The sequence below is a fragment of the Nicotiana sylvestris genome, chromosome 5 (assembly GCF_000393655.2).
Source record: "Nicotiana sylvestris chromosome 5, ASM39365v2, whole genome shotgun sequence".
In the NCBI taxonomy this organism is placed as follows: Eukaryota; Viridiplantae; Streptophyta; class Magnoliopsida; order Solanales; family Solanaceae; genus Nicotiana; species Nicotiana sylvestris.
In genome coordinates, this window is record NC_091061.1 from 33,796,757 (window position 1) to 33,803,658 (window position 6,902).

A 6,902-nucleotide genomic window follows, 5' to 3' on the forward strand; every position below is an offset into this window, starting at 1 on the left:
TTTGAAGTTCATCTATAGGACATGATGTTTAAGACATTTTACCAGAAGTGCTCACAAATACAAGATATTTTTGATCTGGCTCTTTTGTTATGCCATCCCAACTAGCCATACAGGGAATAAAGAACCATACACTCCTAAAATCTTTTCAATCATTATTGTTAACTTGCAGCATATAAGGTTCAAATCATATCATTCAAGAAGCATGTAAGGTTCAGATCATATTATTCAAGAAATTGGGTTCACTAACTAGGTTAAGAAAAATTCTTCCAACACCTCTCATAAATGAAAGCCTAAGGGAAAATAAATCATATATAATTATACACCCTTTTCAACTAGAGTACAATTTTCTCACTAACTTAATCAGGTACCGAGCTTCTTCTCTTTATCCTATACCTCATCTTCCAAATAAGAATTCACTTAAATCAACTTAGCCTCAAAATCTTTTATATTCACGGTAGCTGTCCCCTACTAGTCACAGACACTAGATCCATCATCATTTCAAAAATCAAAATATATGGTTATTCATTCGACAAAAAGTTATACGCCTAATCTTAGCTATACGCCTAATCGCATATACCTCTTTCCGTCTTCAATTTCCAGAACAAATTAGTGCAAAACAAATGCCCAAGCACCATTTAATTTTGTTGCTACTATTACTGCATATATTCATAGAGCATCCGAGAAAATGGACATTAGTTCTATCTAAACTTCAAAACTTAGATCATGAAATGAGAGTTCCTCGAGACAAATTAGAAAAATGAAGATTGAAGAATGAAAAATTGAAAAGTTATGAATTAGACCTGTTGAAATCTTGATTTGATGAGTAGACAGCAGACGCCGAACATACGATCTGGCGATCTCACAGGCGAGTGGCGACAACGGACGGGCCGGACAAGCGATCTCTAAGTTTTTAAGTAAGGAGTCGTTCGTTTGTTCTTAGGTTTCTCAGTCGTTCACTCGTTCTTACTTCTTAGTTCTTAGGTTTCTCAGAATGTTAGGACTTAGGGTAAGACAATTGAAAGACTTTTGGGTTATTGGGTTGGGCTCCAAAAATTAAAATTTTGGCTTTTGGGTCAGCACTTGGGCTGGGCGTTGGGCAGTCTACTACTCCTAGTCTTCTACATGATTTTTAAATTTTCAGTATTTTGGTATACCGAATTGTCAAGATCCTAATACCGAGGACCGAACCGTTGTACCAAAATACCAAAAATTTAGTACCGAATTGAACCGAAATACCAAAAAAAACCGAAACCGAAATACCGAATTAATTCGGTTCGGTTCGGAATTCGGTTTTTCAGATTTTATGCCCACCCCTACTATGAGTATGAGTAGCTAAATTCCTAATCTAGGGTCTTGATGGAACCTATTGGAGGATGATTTTCTTGTTACGTTAATATAGATTTGCCATAGTATTTTCTCTATTTGTTCAACTATATTGTGATTGATGTTAATTGAAGGGCCTTCAATCGACTGTGCCTATTTAGTATGTATTACTCGGGAGTGAGTGCATATTTAGGTAGTTGTTGAATAATACCACTCCTAACGTATGCGAAGGATCAATACGCAGGGGTTAAAGGTGGGATTAGGAATAACAAAACCTTGGGTGCTATCTAAGTGAGTTGTAATTAAGGCTAGCTAGCGTAATTCGGGAGAATATGTCTAGTATATTGTTATAATTACTTGGGAGAGAGTTACGATAGTCAGAGTGCTCATGATCGATAGAGAATACTTAGGCAAATTTATAGGAAACGTAGCAGAAAAGATTCCGACAATAGGGGTGATGTTCTAAACGTCAATACCACACAGGGGGGGGGGTATTTGTGTGGTACCCAATTTTCGCTCTAGAAGAACATGGTTCTTCTAGGTGTTCTAACTACCACTATTTGCGGAATAAAAAGTACATAAAATAAAGAACACATAAATTTTTACGTGGAGAATACCTGGCTCAAAAGGTGAAAAAACTACGACCTACTACTCAGTAGGATTTTCCCAAACTTCCACTAAAATCACTGAGCCAAAATAGCATTTACAAAAACTCTTTGTAAACCTAAAGATTAACTCTAATCCCTTATAGCACACAATCTCAACTGTTGCGACAACTTCAAGTTAACTTATAACTTGAACACTCAAAGTACCTAATACAATTGCTTCTATGAAAGCTGAAAGGTACAACTTTAAACCACCTACTACATTTGAACTAGAATAAGAAAAAATACAATGGAACTGGTTCTTCTATCTCGTTCAAGTAGCTTCAGGAGTGCACACTCAAATCTCACATAAATTGCTTGCAAAATTGCCTTGCTCTTTTGCTTTCAATTTAGTTTAACTTCTGCGTATGTGCAATACCTGTAAAAGTGAACAATCACTGTCATTTAATAGGTTAGAAATCAAAGTCTGATTGGGACTCAATTTCTGATCTTCTATCGTAGTTGATTCCTTGAAGATATCAAACTCTAACACTCTCTTTATCCGGATTGTATTCTCTTCATATAAGGAGGCTTTCTCCCCTTATCCAATATGCAACCTTTTCGATCAGATCAGGAGATATTGCTGCTTGATCAGTAGGACTTATCTCCTTCATGTGCATCTCATATGTGTAGGTTGATCATGACAGTGCTTCACAAGATGGACCTGGTCCATGACTGAGTTCATTTGTCATTCTTCAAAACTTCACCTGTTCTTCGGCCAACAAATTCCCCCTTTTTGATAATGACAAACTCTTTGCTTTTTACTGATAAAAAAACCTGTAAGAACTTAGCTTAACCATCAACACTAAACTTAGAAAATTTTCTTTTCATTAAGGACTAGGGTTAATTAGGTTATAAATATCACATATTTCAGAATAATATGTAAAGAACAATATCTCATCCCCTTTTTGGCATCGTCGAAAAGTTGTATACACAGGGTGAATTCCATATTTTAATAAGTACTCATGACCACTGAGGCAACTGTAAGTGCAATCATGGTGCAATCATCAGTAATCAAACAAACACATTTAAACTATCAAGGTCAGAATAATCATTGAACAAGAGAAACCAATAGTTGTCATTGAGAGATATATGTTGCCACTAAAAATCTACAAAAAGAAAGAAAAAAATCCAAACCATGAGCAAAAAAAAAAAAAAATCCCTAATCTGGGACACTGAGGTGTACTAGAACTAGTTCAAGAGACAGAAACTAGGAGTCCGAAGGCTTGGAGGAACTGGAGGGTTGAGTTTGGAGAAGATTCAACATGTTCTGAAGAATTCCATCATTCTTCTCCTTTTCTTTTGCAAGCTCAATTCTGAGACCATCCTTCTCAGTTTCCACTTCAACCACATGAGTTTTGAGCCTAGCAATTTCAGCATCCTTAGCTGCACATTCCTAAACCAAAGTCTTAACCTTGCTGTTGAAGGGCGTCCTCAAGGATGAACCAAGTTTAACTGGATGGCATTGGCTGGATAGTCACAAACAAGAAGAGTTTTGATGCCAAAGTGTTCTTTGCTCGAGGCCATTTCCCATTTCTTCAGAGGCACATTGAGCCTGTCCAGAACTGTGGTTAGTATGAAGCCATATGGGGTAGCATGAGCCTTGGAACCATTTATGACCCTGTCTAGTAGTTTAACTATGAGGGCAGGCCAGTTGATTTGCTTTCCTCTCTCCAGGCATTCCATAAGAACCAGATCTATGTATTTGGCAGTGTGCCTTCTCTCCTGTCTTCGCAATAAGTACTTGTTGACAAACTCAAACACCACCTTATGCTGAGGCCTCATCTCACTTTTCTGCACAGCTCTGGCTTCATTCATATTCTCTGAATCATAGAACCTTTTGGTGATTTCAAGGGCAGTGGGGAGGGAGTCCAGGCATGGACACCTTTGCCTAGTATAGTCATCAAACCTTTCAGAGGGTATGTCCAGAATCTCTCCCAGTTTCACAACATCAAACTGCACTTGAACTCCCTTCACCTAGCTACTGACAACTCCATCCTTAACAGCAGCATTTGCCATAAATTTAATCAACTCATTTCTAGCTATCCTACCTTCCATCTGAAGGACCATGTCCTTCCATCCCTGAGCAGCCAAAGAGTCTACCAATCTCATCATCCCTGGTTCCACCAGGTCCTTCAACAATCTACCTTTTAAGATTTTTCTTCTACCAAAAATGGTAAGCTTATCCTGTTCCTTCTCAAATTCATCATCATCATCATCATCTTCTTCTTCTTCACTCCAATCATCATCATCAGAAACTTTGGTTTGTTTAGCTTTCACTGCAGATCTTGTCCTCTTGGCTAGTGTGGGTTCAGCAGCTACAAGCACAGAGGAGGATTTCTTGGAGGAAGTCTTGGGTTTCTTAGGCTTGGGTGTAGAAACCTCTACTGTTGTACCCCTCTCTTGATGGACCAGCTCCATCTCTTCTTCCTCAACAGCCTCTGAGGATTCTGCAACCTTTCCCTTTCCCTTATCCTTTTTCCTTTTATTGTTTTCTTCTAAAGCCTTTTGCATATCAGCTTCACTCTGTTTTACCCTGCTTCTTGTGGCTCTACCCCTAGACACTAAAGAGGCAGTAGGTGTTGGGAATGAGGCTTTTCTTTTCTGGGATGGCTTAAGAACATTTGGGGATTTTGGTGTAGTAGCTTTGCGTTTCTTTGGGTCATAACGTGCCCCAACCCTTTTCAGTAGGTCAGCCAAGGTTTCTTCAGTAGATGAAACAGGTTCATCTCTTTGTTTGCTTAGATGAACCAACCCCTCAGCTGCTTCCCCAGAACCACTTCTCCTGACTTCATGCCACTCTCATCTAACCTATCTTGTGCCACCCCACATATAGCAAGAACTGCTCCCTTCCCTTTTCCCCTCTCTTTACCACATGTACCCTCTCTCTCTTTTTCTTTTTCAGACTTCTTTTTACCTCCACTCCTACTCATCTCAGGCAACTCAACATCCCTAATGGGTTCAACCAGAACAAACCTAGTTTCTAAGTTTTCAACCATAGAAGAACTTACCTCAGAAGGAGATTCTTGAGTCTTTTCAGAGTCAGAAGACCCATGTCCATCTCCCTCAATCGCAGATTGAAAGGATTCAGTCTCAGAGCTAGAATCAGACTTTAGAGCTGGGCTTTCTTTCACTTGGCTAGCTTTCAACCTTTCATTTAAAACCTTCCTCAGAGCCCCAGATGCTATAGTTTTTCGAGCAAGTATTTTCTGCCTTCAAAACCTAGGTTTTGGAGATATACTAGGTGGAGTAGATGAGGATGAATTTGAGGGAGATGGTGGTGGAGGAGTGCCAGGATGATCTTGTGGGTTAGCCATGATTCTTTGTTTCTTGAGAGAATTTGGGAATTTTGGAGAAGAGGGCAATTAGAATTGAAGAGGAATTTTTTACGGTTTTAGAATTATGAAGAAGACTGGAGATGCGGTGTGTATTTAAAGTGAATTAGACATTAAATAAGTAACAACAGCCTTTTCAGGGGTCAAATAGAAGTCTAATCAAACTGAAATTCCAGAATTTTAATGATAGATTTGGCTTCCCTAGATATTAGGCAAAAATCAGGGTTTAGAGTTCTAGATGGACGGAACTGGTTCAATGCTCAACGGATAGAATTTTCTAGGAATTTGATAAGTATAGGACTTCTGCTCATGATTGAATTATTAATCTTTCTAATTGTGCAGTGTATAGAAAACATACTTGAACTTTCATATGAACCCATACTGATGAACCTGGTTCTTCATATAGAACTCTCTTGAACATGCTTCAAATGCCATAATAGAGAAAATGTTGTAAGAGATCAGTGAGTCATATATACACATGTCACAGGAGTATACTAATTAAAGTATGAAACTGAGTAAGAATTAATCTAGATATTTACACAAGGTTAGAATTCCTAGCCAATTTTTTTTTGTGCATTCTAATCTGGATCTATTAGATGATCTTAATCATCCCTAATTTCAACCTATTCCTCTTAAAGTTTTCTCTACTCAGTGCTTTAGTGAAGATGTCAGCAATTTGCTTATCAGTAGCACAGAATTCTATGGAGATCAAACCTTTCTCATAGTTGTCTCTTAAGAAATGGTGCCTAACATCTATATGCTTAGTCCTCTTATGATGAACATGGTTCTTTGTCATACTTATAGCACTAGTGTTATCACAGAATATAGGAATGCAACCAACTTCAATGCCAAAGTCTACTAGCTGCTGTTTGATCCATAGCAATTGAGCACAACAAGAGGCAACAACAACATACTCAGCTTCAGCAGTAGATAAGGCCACTGAATTTTGCTTTTTAATAACCCATGACACTAGACATGAACCAAGGAAGTGTGCCATACCTGAGGTGCTCTTCCTATCTACTAGGAAACCTGCATAATCAGCATATCCTACTAGATTGAAATTACTACTTTTGGGGTACCAAAGACACATATCAGTGGTGCCTTTCAGATATCTTAGTATCCTCTTGACAACAGTCAAGTGAGACTCTTTTGGATTTGCATAAAAACGAGCACAAAGCCCTACACTGAAAACAATGTCAGGTTTGCTGACAGTAAGATACAAGAGTGAACCAATAATACCCCTATACAACTTTTGATCAACTGATGAACCAGGTTCATCAATGTTTAATTTAGTGGCAGTTTCAATGGGTGTGTCTATTTCTTTTGATTCTTCCATTTTAAACTTTTTGATAAGCTCTTTTGCATACTTCTGCTGATGGATCATGGTTCCATTGGGACTTTGTTTGATCTGCAAGCCTAAAAAGAAGTTAAGCTCACCCATCATACTCATTTAAAACTCACTCCCCATTAATTTTGCAAAGTCCTTACTTAGCTTATCAGTGATGGCCCCAAAGATTATGTCATCAACATATATTTGTACCATAAGGAGATCCTTACATTTTTCCCTTAAGAATAAGGTACTGTCAATTTTACCTCTTTT